The sequence below is a fragment of the Ciconia boyciana genome, chromosome 8 (genome assembly GCF_034638445.1).
Source record: "Ciconia boyciana chromosome 8, ASM3463844v1, whole genome shotgun sequence".
NCBI classification, from domain to species: Eukaryota; Metazoa; Chordata; class Aves; order Ciconiiformes; family Ciconiidae; genus Ciconia; species Ciconia boyciana.
This window is the reverse complement of record NC_132941.1, coordinates 28,002,596-28,013,952: the sequence shown is the minus strand read 5'-3', so window position 1 is coordinate 28,013,952 and position 11,357 is coordinate 28,002,596. Positions and strand designations below refer to the sequence as shown.

The 11,357-nt window shown below is 39.3% G+C and overlaps 1 long non-coding RNA gene across 1 annotated transcript; it reads left to right on the top strand.

Moving 5' to 3' along the window:
* Positions 1-681: 681 nt before the first annotated feature.
* On the top strand, positions 682-9,763 carry LOC140655807 (uncharacterized). The gene is made up of 3 exons (XR_012043875.1): positions 682-807; positions 7,614-7,759; positions 9,409-9,763. It is a non-coding gene; the product is annotated as an uncharacterized lncRNA (long non-coding RNA).
* The last annotated feature ends 1,594 nt before the right edge of the window (positions 9,764-11,357 follow it).

Genomic DNA, 11,357 nt, shown 5'->3' with positions numbered 1-11,357 from the left:
GGGAAACAGGTTTCAATGTTGAGTTCTGCATGTGTATTTCAAACCAGCATTTATAAATTAGAAACAGAAAGTATTCTACAAATGTCTGTGAAGGAACAGCTCTAACCCTAGAGATAATTTGCTGAAGAGGAGTTCAAAGTTACTAGTTCTCAGGTATGGTCCTCCCAGGCAGTTAAATTGAAAAATTATGACATCTTAGAGGACCAAATCCTGCTTTAATATAAGCAAGAAGGGCTAAGAATGAAGTCTATGGAAGAATTGTTACTTTGACCAGAAAGGAAAGCCAGAGGACATTGATCAGAGGAGTAGGTATATGGGTTGGTATGAACGTATCTGCCCAATGTCATAAGGTCGCACTTGAGAAGGTGTTTGTGGAGACTGAAAATATCCAGCGCTTTAGGGATCTTGCAGCATTGCTTTTGCCACTGTTGCCTTTTCCTATGCCCACGATTTTCCTACCTTTCGTCTCTGCATTGGAGGCCACAATTTCCCTGTAAATAATCCCCAAATTTTAATACCTAAAATGAAAAGGACCTCGGTCTCCTTTTGCACTGTTCAGGATCTCTAGCTTTAACCGTATTTAAATTGTAAACTCCTCATGACTCACGCTGCAGTTTGATTTTGGCTCTGTGTGGGAAATAACCAAATATAGTTGTGTTAGCCCAGTGAGCCTAGGCAGAGAGACTAGATGCAGTGTGTCACTCTTGCATCTGATCTTCTGAAGAGCTTTTATGGTACAGCTGCATCTGTATACCTTTCTAGACAAGACACTGCCTGTATTTCTGCAAAAGAAGATGCAGGAGACAGGTAACAACAGGGATTGTGTGAGGTAGGCAAGAGGATGGGGCTCAGGTAGCAGGATCTAAGTGTTTGCTTTGGTTTTGTGGAGCTCTTTTTGCTGTAGAACAGGTTGCTGGGCACCACAGGACCTCTTAGAGGCAGGGAAACGATGCTGGGAGCTTCTCATCAGAGAAGTACATCAACTAGAGTGAGGGAGAGAAGGGAGTTTTGGCTGGGTGAAGAAAATGAAGAGGATTATGAAAGTAAAGGTTCTTCTCAAATTGTTTGGGTAATTTCTTGCTAGCATTGTAAAAGTTGTTAAGTGAGCTCATGTGCAACGTTCTTTTCCAGTAGAAAGGGACCCATTTACTCACAGGTTACAGACAGATACAGACACAAAGATATTTTTGTTTTTCTGTTAAAAAAAATAAAGCAGGTTTATATTTTATAAGAGGTTTATGTTTTCAGTGAGGGCATTTTCTTCCACAATTAAAGTAGTATTTGAAAGTAAAGATGAGCTAAGAAATTTCAGTTAAAAATTATTTTTGATGCATTTTCTTGGAATACTAAATAATTCTTTCACCTTATTGTTGGCTTCTCGGAGCAAAGATATTAAGTAATATAAAAGGCTTGTAGAAACTTAACTTTTTCACTACTTTTTGGAATTGCTTGTTAGCAAGAGAGTCCCTGGAATCATCAGCTTTTCTGCACTGCAACGTATTATTACACAAAGAAGTCAGCAGGATTGGATAGACTCACTGGTCCAGAAAAGCTATTAGATGAAGGAGATAGCTTGATTATATTTTTCAGCTTCAGTACACTTCTGAAAAATGTTGAAAAGGAAGAAAATGGGATGTTTAGATTCTTCACACACATTTCTTAAAGGATGCCAGTAGCCGCTGCTAGGTTTTATCAACAGAGGCAATTGGGAAAGAATGTCTGAAAAAGAACCTTTTGGTCTGCTTTCTGTAGCACCATTTGTTAACAAAAAGGTATCGCCATTTGATGGCTGTTGGGTGTCCCATGTGAAATAAATCGGAAGGGTCAGTGCCATACCTAAAGGGTAGGTGTCCATGCCATAAAAAGCCTTTGTCAGCATTCATTGGAATGTATGTTAGCAATCACAGGCACAGTGAGCTTTGAGTGTATCAGTGCCCCAGGCAAAGAGATGTAGAGTTCGGACATTAAAAAGAAAATAGAAGCCATATTCTCTGTGTGCTAGCGCATGCATATTCAAAAGGAATATGTGATAGTGTGACATAGTATCTAAGTTTGTTGGCAGTCATTTAATCACAGATTTAGGGTTTCCGCATTCATAAAACAGGAAAAGCAGGAAAGCAGTAGGTTGAGGGAGAGGGGTGAGGGGAAGAAGTCACCTTGTGTATCTCAGTCTTCAAACCAGGCAACCAGGCAACTTGCGGCACGTGCCTATGCAGGGTGCGCCGTGGTTATCTCAGCCTGGAGGAGGCAGCTCTTTCTTGTCCAGAACTCAGGTATCTTAGTGCCTCCATGAACCATCTATGCAGTTCTTGAACAAGTGTTCGTTGTTTCCCCGTAGCCCATTTTTGCCTAGCTTTTTTGAACTCCTTTAGCTCTCAGTAACTGGCCATTGGTGAGCTGTTCCTAGCCCTGGGGTCTCCTGTATCATCCTGTGTCCCACTTTTAGGGCCAAACCTATCATCTTGTTCATTTATGTCTACTCTGCATCCTTGGCCCCTGTTTTCATGGTTTCAGTGATATCCCATGCCCCCATTTCTCTGCACTGCATCGTTAGGCTGGCACCATTAATGGGTCATTCTGCACAGAATAACTACTTGCTATTACTATTCATATCAAAATTATGGTTGCACCACGTGACTATAGAAAGCTAAGAGAAAAATAAAAAGCCACCTAGTCATTAAAAATTTGCTGTTACAGCTAAGCAAACTAAAGTAATGCTCCAGGCAGGCCAGGAAAAATCCAGAGAAAGCAAGCCTCAGTCTTCAGGCTTTGCAGAGTTACCCTGTGGCTGGGTACTACCAATGGCAATACTATATTTACTGGTGGAAGGAGCTGCAAACTCCTTCGTTCCCAGTACTCCCTTGCCTCTGGGCATCTGCATCAGGAACCATTCCCATGGCTGTTGGTGTTTAAAAAAAAGAGCAGCTCTTTCCATTTTGGTAATTTCCTCCTCTCTGAGTGTTAAGGAATGTTGTATTTCTCAAGCTTTGCAACAAGAGATCCTCCCAGTTTTTGTACTTCATATACAACAGGGACTCTTACAGTGGTTTTGGTAAAGAAAGATCTGATCTTTTGCTACTGATCTTTTTAATGTTCAAAATGGGGAGTGTCACTCCAGTAAAACTTTACAAAACAGAAGAAACTGTTACAAGGTGCCTGCTACATGCAAAGTGAATTGGAAAAATAAAATGTTGCCTCCTTCAGCTCCTTCACCTTATTTTTCAAAGTCCATCATTGCTACCCTTTCTCCTAATACTGGGACCATGATGGGCATTTCTCTTTCTGCAAATGTGTTTTAGAGATAGTAGGACAGGGCAGACGTATGTTGTAATATTATCTATGTGTATGCTTACAGTTTCTTTTAGAGGGTAGTGCTCGTAAATGATACAGGCCTGTGAGGTTTTCTTGGACAGAGGTATCCTGAGCAGCACGATCTAAGTGGAAAGTTACCTCGTATGGAAGTTCAATGTCCTGCACAGAGTAAACAGTTTTGAATTCAAAACATGGTCAATCTTTCATCAGCTCCTACCCTTAGGGTAGAACATGAATATCTGGTCAAATTTATATACTACATCCTACTATCCTGAATTACATCAGAAACTAGCTCTTTAACAAGATGCACAGCTGCAGAAAATATGAATCACATGCAAACATTTTGTCAATCCGGAATGAGTCACAATTTATCTGCAAATTCTTTGTTTTGCAAAATATGTTCATTTTACCTCAGCAGAAAAGAATGTCTTCATAAATGTGATGCCTTGATTCTCTCCATGAATCTAACTGTGGATTTGTTTTCAAGATCTCCCTTAAAATGCAAGGTAGTTGGAGACAGCTTTAATTACAAATAGCTAGCAGGTAGGAAATTATGGACTTGGATGCCAGTATTATAAAGGGGATAAAAATAAGATATTTTTTTTCTAGAATGAAAGACAGTGTTATGGTATCGACTGACTCTTTTTACGTAGATAATAATTTTAGTTCTCACACATAATCGTACCATAGAGGTTTTCTTGCTTTAATTTAAAACTCACCAGTCTTTAACATGGGGATTAAGAATTAAGATCATTGTCTTTATATGAGCAATAAAGCTACTGAAAGGCAAATGATTAAGGCAGGGGGTTTGTTTTGTTTTGTGTTTTTAACTGTGTAATGGAATTTCAGAATTCAAGATATACTGTACTTGACTTTAACCTGATTGTACTTCAGAAAGCTACATAATATAGTTATTCACATGAAATATGGGAACAGTATTAAATATTCCATTAGTGGGTTTTTGCTAATCTAGGGTCCACCTAGATTAGTGATTGAGGAACCTCTGTTTTGTCAAGAACTGTAGAGGCAAAGAGAAGTGAAGAAAGCTGACTAGGGAAAAAAATCTAGAACCCTAAATGCTTAATGGTGGTGGTGGTATTATTAATGTGGCACCTGTGGCTGTTATTGAAATTCATTGTAATACAGAAATTAAGAATGGAATGGGACACAAGTGCAATTAATACTGATAATTACATATGATTTGTAAGGTTTTATGACAGTCTTGAAAAATGTTAGAGATAGGAAATGCCACCCTGGAGCTAGGAGGAATGTACTGTCTGAAGAATGCAATGGAAACGCAAGGTAAATAAGATGGAGGAGTGGGAAAGAAATTGGCTCTCCCGCAGGAGAGAGTCCTGGTTCTGGCACATGCATTTCATATGCCAGCACTCACCTGCAGAGACTTGCCCCCAAAGGCAGCTGAGGCTTTTAAGCACCTTTAGCAAGATGCTAGCTGTGATGACTGGCCAAGGAGCAGAGTGTTTGGAAGAGGCATTTGTCCAGGCAGAGAACTGGAAGAGCCTAAGCAAGAAATCAGTACAGCTGCTATTGTCAGATCTGAGTTGCAAAGGGTAGGCCTTTTTCTTAGTTGATTTTCTTTCTAAAATTTGTTTCAGTTTTAATGAAATCTATAACTTTATATGTTATTGAAATAAATGTGGCTAACTCTTTTCCTTAATCTTGTCTAGGAATGAAAATTATCCCAGTGGGATTTAGCAAGCAGTGGGTGCTCTGTCCTTGAGGAGGTGTTGACTCAGTTAAAGTGGTGTACGAAAGTGTAAAACTGCACTGTGCCTAGCCTGTGGTTTTCAGGTGTTAGACTTGTATTGAAGCAAGAAACTTCAGATTTGCTCACCTGAATTTTATCCTTTCTTTCTTCTACAGACAATGCTAAAAGTGCTGTTATACAGATATTATTCTGTAGCCAGAGGCAGAAGCCTAAGTGTGTATGCACCTATATCAATATGGAGGTCCTTTATACTAGTGGAGTTTATCTTGCTTACTAGACATGAGAAGCTATCTCAATGTACTCAACTTCAATATATGTGAAATTAGTACCTATGTGGTGGGCAGGAGGTCGTTTTGCCTGTTTGATTATATGTAAAGAAGTACAGCTTGACATTTGTTGTGAAGAGTCTTACAGAGTGACTTCGTGTCTGCAGAATACTGTGCTTACTCTAAAAACATTCATCTAGACTGCTTTATAATCTGCATGTGTATATGAATTGCTTCATTTAGTACTGCAACACTGTCTGGTCCCCTCTGGGGTGAAATACAGAGACAGCTACTTACTGATTCATCATTCAGCACAAATCCATTGTGCTGTGACACCGTTCAGGATATGCCCCTACCAGCAAAGGCAGCATTTGCAGTTAAACTCTTCGCTGAGACCATGGCAGTGGCAAGGTCAGATGGTTACAACTAAACAAATGTTCATCTAACCTCAGTTCGATGTACTCTTATCTCTAAGCACAGTTAACACACAGCATATAGTTGCACCTAGAGCATTTTTTCCACAATGCTTCAGAAGGCATTAAGAAACAAAGAGCAATAGGGTAATGGAAATGGCCATCTACATATAGAGAAAGCTGTGGGAATAGAAAACATCAGAAACATTTTATTTCAAATTTTATCTATATTTTTTAAAAGCAGAATAAGTTCTTTGTTTTAGGTAATATTTAGATTGACTTTAAATGTATGACTGTTATGAAAACCTAAATGTTCTGCTTTCATTGAACTTAAACGGATTTTTATTGTTCATGTGATTGCCCTCAAAATATCAATTTTGCCCAGCACTGATTTTATATCTGTCCATCTGCATGGTTTCTTTAAGCTGTGAGCCAAATTGAGACCAACACATGTATCATAAACAGCAATGCATTTAATTCTGTTATTTATTTTTCTTTGTTTTCATGTGTTTGTAGCCCTCTGCGAGCATTCTCTTTTCTATATATTACAGAGAAAATATTATAAATCTGTCATGGAGCATTTGCAGAAAACAAATCTTTGTGAAGTAATAACATGAAAGGAAATATATATCTAAAAGAGGTAATATCACAGCAGTAATTAATGGCCAAAGCCTGGTAACAACTATGAGGAATATTTTTTCATTTAAACAATGGATGAGGGTGTAATCAAGTAAATCAGATCTCAATAAACAAGAAGCCAGTTAAAAGCCTCATAAACAATGCATGAATGAGAAAAAGATTGTTGTGGAGTGAACAATTAACCAGAGACTTAGCTGAAAAGTAGTTAATGACACAGGCATAATAATCACAACTTCTAATGACAACAAAATCAGGAAGACAACACTGTCTTCTCGTGAAAATAAGTCATTCTGTCATGAAAACATTTAGAATTCATATTTTATTATTTTAATACAGAATTGTTAGAATAGAACTGTACTAATAGTCTAACCTTGCAAGGATATTTCTTTACTGTTATGAAAGCAAACAAAATGATATTAAAAATTTCAAGAGCTGCAAAACAAAATGCTCATTTGCAAGAACTGTGGAAAGCTAAATACCTAGTGAGTACCTCTTTCTTGACCCCTTTTCTGTTTATAGAGAACTGGGTTTCTTACATATCCACCTGGTGTATGTTTTATGAAATGTGTCATATTTTTCCCCAAAAATGGTTTCATCATATGGAGACAACTTTAATATTAAAAAAATAAATTAAAAATCCGTGCATATTTGGAAACCTAGCTGAGAGGTGTTTCATGAGACAATGTAGTCTAACAGTGTAGTCTAACAGGAGCTGGTGGAAGGCCAAAGCTTACATAAAGCTGATGAAGGGGATTGAGGCTGGAAAGTAGAACGTCCAAACAAGAATTACTGTCCTTGGGAGAGAAGCACATCCTGGAGCTGTAATGTAATGTAAGCTAATTAAGATGTTTTGGGAACCATCTGAAACAACTAGTAGAAGTGTGATAAGAAGCACCTTCACATGAACTATCCTCATTATAATACTAAAAGTCATACCCCTTGAGCTGGAGACCCCGGCCCAAGCAGAGACCCCTCACCTTTGAGCGTGTGCAGAGTATTAAAGTAGCACTGTAGCTTTAATTTGAAATAAGAGAAATGTAGACCAATAGAAAACTGCTTTGTGTAATTACTTATGCATATGCATAACTGGACTGTATAAATACTGTACCTGTATGACTGAACTTGGTGCTAGCTTTGTGGAGCTACCACCTAGCACCCATCTCTGTGCAGACATGAAGTAAAAATACCTCTGTCCTGTGTGTATATTGGCATCTCGCACACTGGGTAAATGACCTCACACTTGTGGGTTAACAGTTTTTGGTGACCCAGATGGGACTGAGCTGACAGCCTTGCCCAGTTCATCTTGCTGCATCCAATGGGGAGAAGAGACCTGAGTGGACTCCAGCACGCACCAACCTGTTGATCGGGGACTCCTTCAGCTCCTCCCCTGCAGTTGGGTGGTAAGCGACACAATGGTGCAACGCTACTGAAAAGAGGTATTTTGGGGGGATATAAGAAAAGGGGGGTAGGAGCAAGATCTCTCTGGAAGCAGGCACCATCTGTTCTGTTCTGGGCTCTGCATAACATGCATCAGGGAAGATATGCGGCAGTCGCATAGTTCTGTTTGTTTCTACACTCTGTTCTGTTTAACAAAGGGAGACCGTTCTGGTTTGTGTAGAAATGCTGGGTTTTTCAGTACCAATATGGGTGCTGCTGCTTCCCAGGAGGCACCCCTTTGCTCTCCTCTAGGATGCATCCCGAATAATTGGAATAAATTTACGGGGTATTGCATGACTAAAAATAAGCTAAAATGATATTGTAACCAATGGTGGCCACAATATCAATTGGAAGATGGTGAAAAATGGCCTGAGAATGGATCCTTGAAATATAACACTATATTGCAAATAATGTTGTTTTGTCAAGGAACAGAAAAATGGGATGAAAGACCTTATGTGGATATGTTTTTTTCATTAAGAAATTATTGGGATATTAGAAAGAAATGTGGTTTAGTGAGTTCTAAACATCAGATTGGAATATATGCTTTAAAACAGAAAAAGGGAAGATCTTGTTGTATTGAATCGGAAAATTCGGAAGAGGATATTCAGCTGTTGGTGGCTCCCCCAAAACAGCCGGAATCTGATAGCTCAAGTGATAATGGAGTTGTGAGTGTTGTGAGTCCTGTCTCTAAAAGAACAAGGGGCAGAAACTGATAATTCAAGCTCCCCTCAGACAGGCTGTAGGGCCTGAAGGAACACTGGTGTATGTACATGTACCTTTTACTACTTCTGATTTATTAAACTGGAAACAGGCAGTTGGATCCTATCGAAACAATCCAGAAGGAATGTATAGTACTGTTAAAACTGTAATGATGATTCATAATCCTAACTGGAGTACAGGCTCTCCTAGAATATTTTTTTACCACTGAGGAGAGGAGAACAATTTTAGAGAAGGCTAGAGAGGGACTGATCCAACAACAGGGAGAGGTGCCTAATACCAGTACGTACCTCCCAAAAGAGGATCTGGGGTGGGATCCAAACACAAGTGAGGGATTACAGAGGGTGAAGGAATATCAAAAGTTAATTTTGTATGGGATTCAACATGGAGTGCAAAAGCCTAAGAATTTATCTAAACTGTATGAAGTAAGGCAGAGGGATAAGGAAACCCCATCAGCCTTCTATGAGAGACTGTGTGAAGTAGCTCGAAAATGCACAGATCTGGATCCGGAAGATGATAACAATTCAAAGTTATGTAACATGCTGTTTATTGGTCAAGTGGGAGCAGATATGAGAAAGAAATTACAAAAGGTAGAGGGTGCGGATGGAATGACAATCTCAGAGTTGTTGTCAATCGCATATAAGGTGTATAAAGTTTCCCCAGCTGATCTTCTGGTTCCAGTCAAGCTGGGGAATGAAATAATAGATTTTTTTTAACTGATAATGGAGCCACACATTCTGTAGTAACTAGTTGTAGGGGACCCTTAAGCCCTTAGGTAGAACTAAAATAAGCGTTGTTGGTGCAACAGGGAAAAAGACTTTAAGGCTGTTTTTACAACCTATGGAATGTTCAGTTGGAAATACTAAATTAACTCATGAATTCCTTTATATGCCAGAATGCCCCTTTGCCATTGCTTGGACGGGATTTACTTTGTAAACTGAATACACAACTAACTTTTTCTGAAGACTCTGCTCAGTTGCATATTCCTCCAGAGACTACCTGGAAAGCCCAGATATGTTTGTTATCCGAGAAAGATCCTAATGAAGAAATGAATATTCCAGAGGAAGTACTGAATGCAGTCACACCTCTAGTACGGGCATCAAAGATACCCCGACGAGCAAAGAATGCGACCCTGGTAAAGATTGAACTGAAACCAGGAGCTCAACTGGTAAGAAAGAAAAAGTACCCCATTAAGCTGGAGGTCTGAAAAGGGTTAGAATCTATAATAAGCTCCTTTTTTAGAACATGGATTGTTACAGGAGTGTCAACTGGAATTTAATACTCCCATCCCGCCTGTAAAGAAGCCCTATTCTTCTGAATATAGACTGGTACAGGACTTACGAGAAATTAAGGCGAGGACAGTAGCTGTCCACCCTGTGGTTCCAAACCCATATACCCTCCTTACTACAATCCCTAACAGTAATACTTACTTCACAGTATTAGATTTAAAGGATGTCTTCTGCTGTATACCTGTGGATGAGAAGAGCCAGAATATCATTGTCTTTGAATGGGAGAATCCAACTACAGGACAAAAGACACAACTGTGCTGGACTGTCCTTCCCCAGGGATTCAAGAACAGCCCTACCTTGTTTGGTAAGGTACTAGCCAAAGAATTGGAACTATGGCAAAATGACCATGATGCTGTAACATTGTTGCAATATGTTGATGATTTGCTAATTGGTTCTGACAGTTACAAGGCATGTCTGGAAGCCACCATCAGTTTGCTTAACTTTCTGGGCTTGGCAGGGTATTGGGTTTCTAAGAAAAAGGCTCACATTGGGGAACAAAGGTCCAATATAAGGGGTTTGAAATCACCAAAGGACAGAGAGAACTAAGTACGGAGAGAAAAGAGACAATTTGTAGAATTGCTGTACCTACATCAAAGAAGCAATTAAGAGGATTTCTGGGAATGGCTGGACGGTGTCACTTATGGATTCCCAGTTTTGCACTAATTGCTAAACCACTGTATGCTGCTGTGAAAGGACCTGAGGGGGTCCTTTCACAGCAGCAAACAATGGGATTTACATACCCCTTGGAGGCCACAGTCCAGTGGCAAAGCAGAAAGAATGAATCAAACTCTAAAAAGACAGATTTCTAAAGTGTGTCAGAACTCAAATGAAATGGGTAGATATTCTACCCCTGGCATTAATGAGAGTATGAATTACACCCAGAGTTAGGGAAGGTGTGATTCCATTTGAGATCCTGTATGGGAAACCATACCCAATCAATCATTTAACCATGAAGGGAGACCAAATGCATATAAAGCGACAGGCTATAATTAAAGAGTATTTGATTTCTCTCTTGCAGAATTTATCCTCCCTGCATAGGTACCTAAACCAGAAGACTCCTATTCCCTTGGACACTCAAGTACACCCATTCCAACCAGGAGACATGGTCTACATACAAACTTGGAAAGATGAGCCCTTGAAAGAAAAGTGGAAAGGACCTTATACAGTGCTATTAAAAACTTATACAGTGGTAAAGATGAATGGGGTAGACTCCTGGATTCATTATACTACAGTAAAGAAGGCACCAGACCAGGACAAGTGGACCTCTATGCCAATTGCAGAACTGAAACTCCAGCTAACCAGGGACTGTCAATGAATTGTATCAAGGTTTTTCTTTTAGAAAACTGCTATTGAAATTACTCCTAGGACACTCTCAGAAAGTGTTATTAATTTAGCATAGTTATAATGAAAATTGTATCTCTGACACTGGTTAACCTAGCATTTAGTTTTTGTAACAGAAATCTAATCTTAAAACTTGTCCAATCCTTTGGAAGAATCCATAATGTCAGCAGTATAATGGCCTGTTCACCATTACCTAAGTCTACAGCCAATCGCC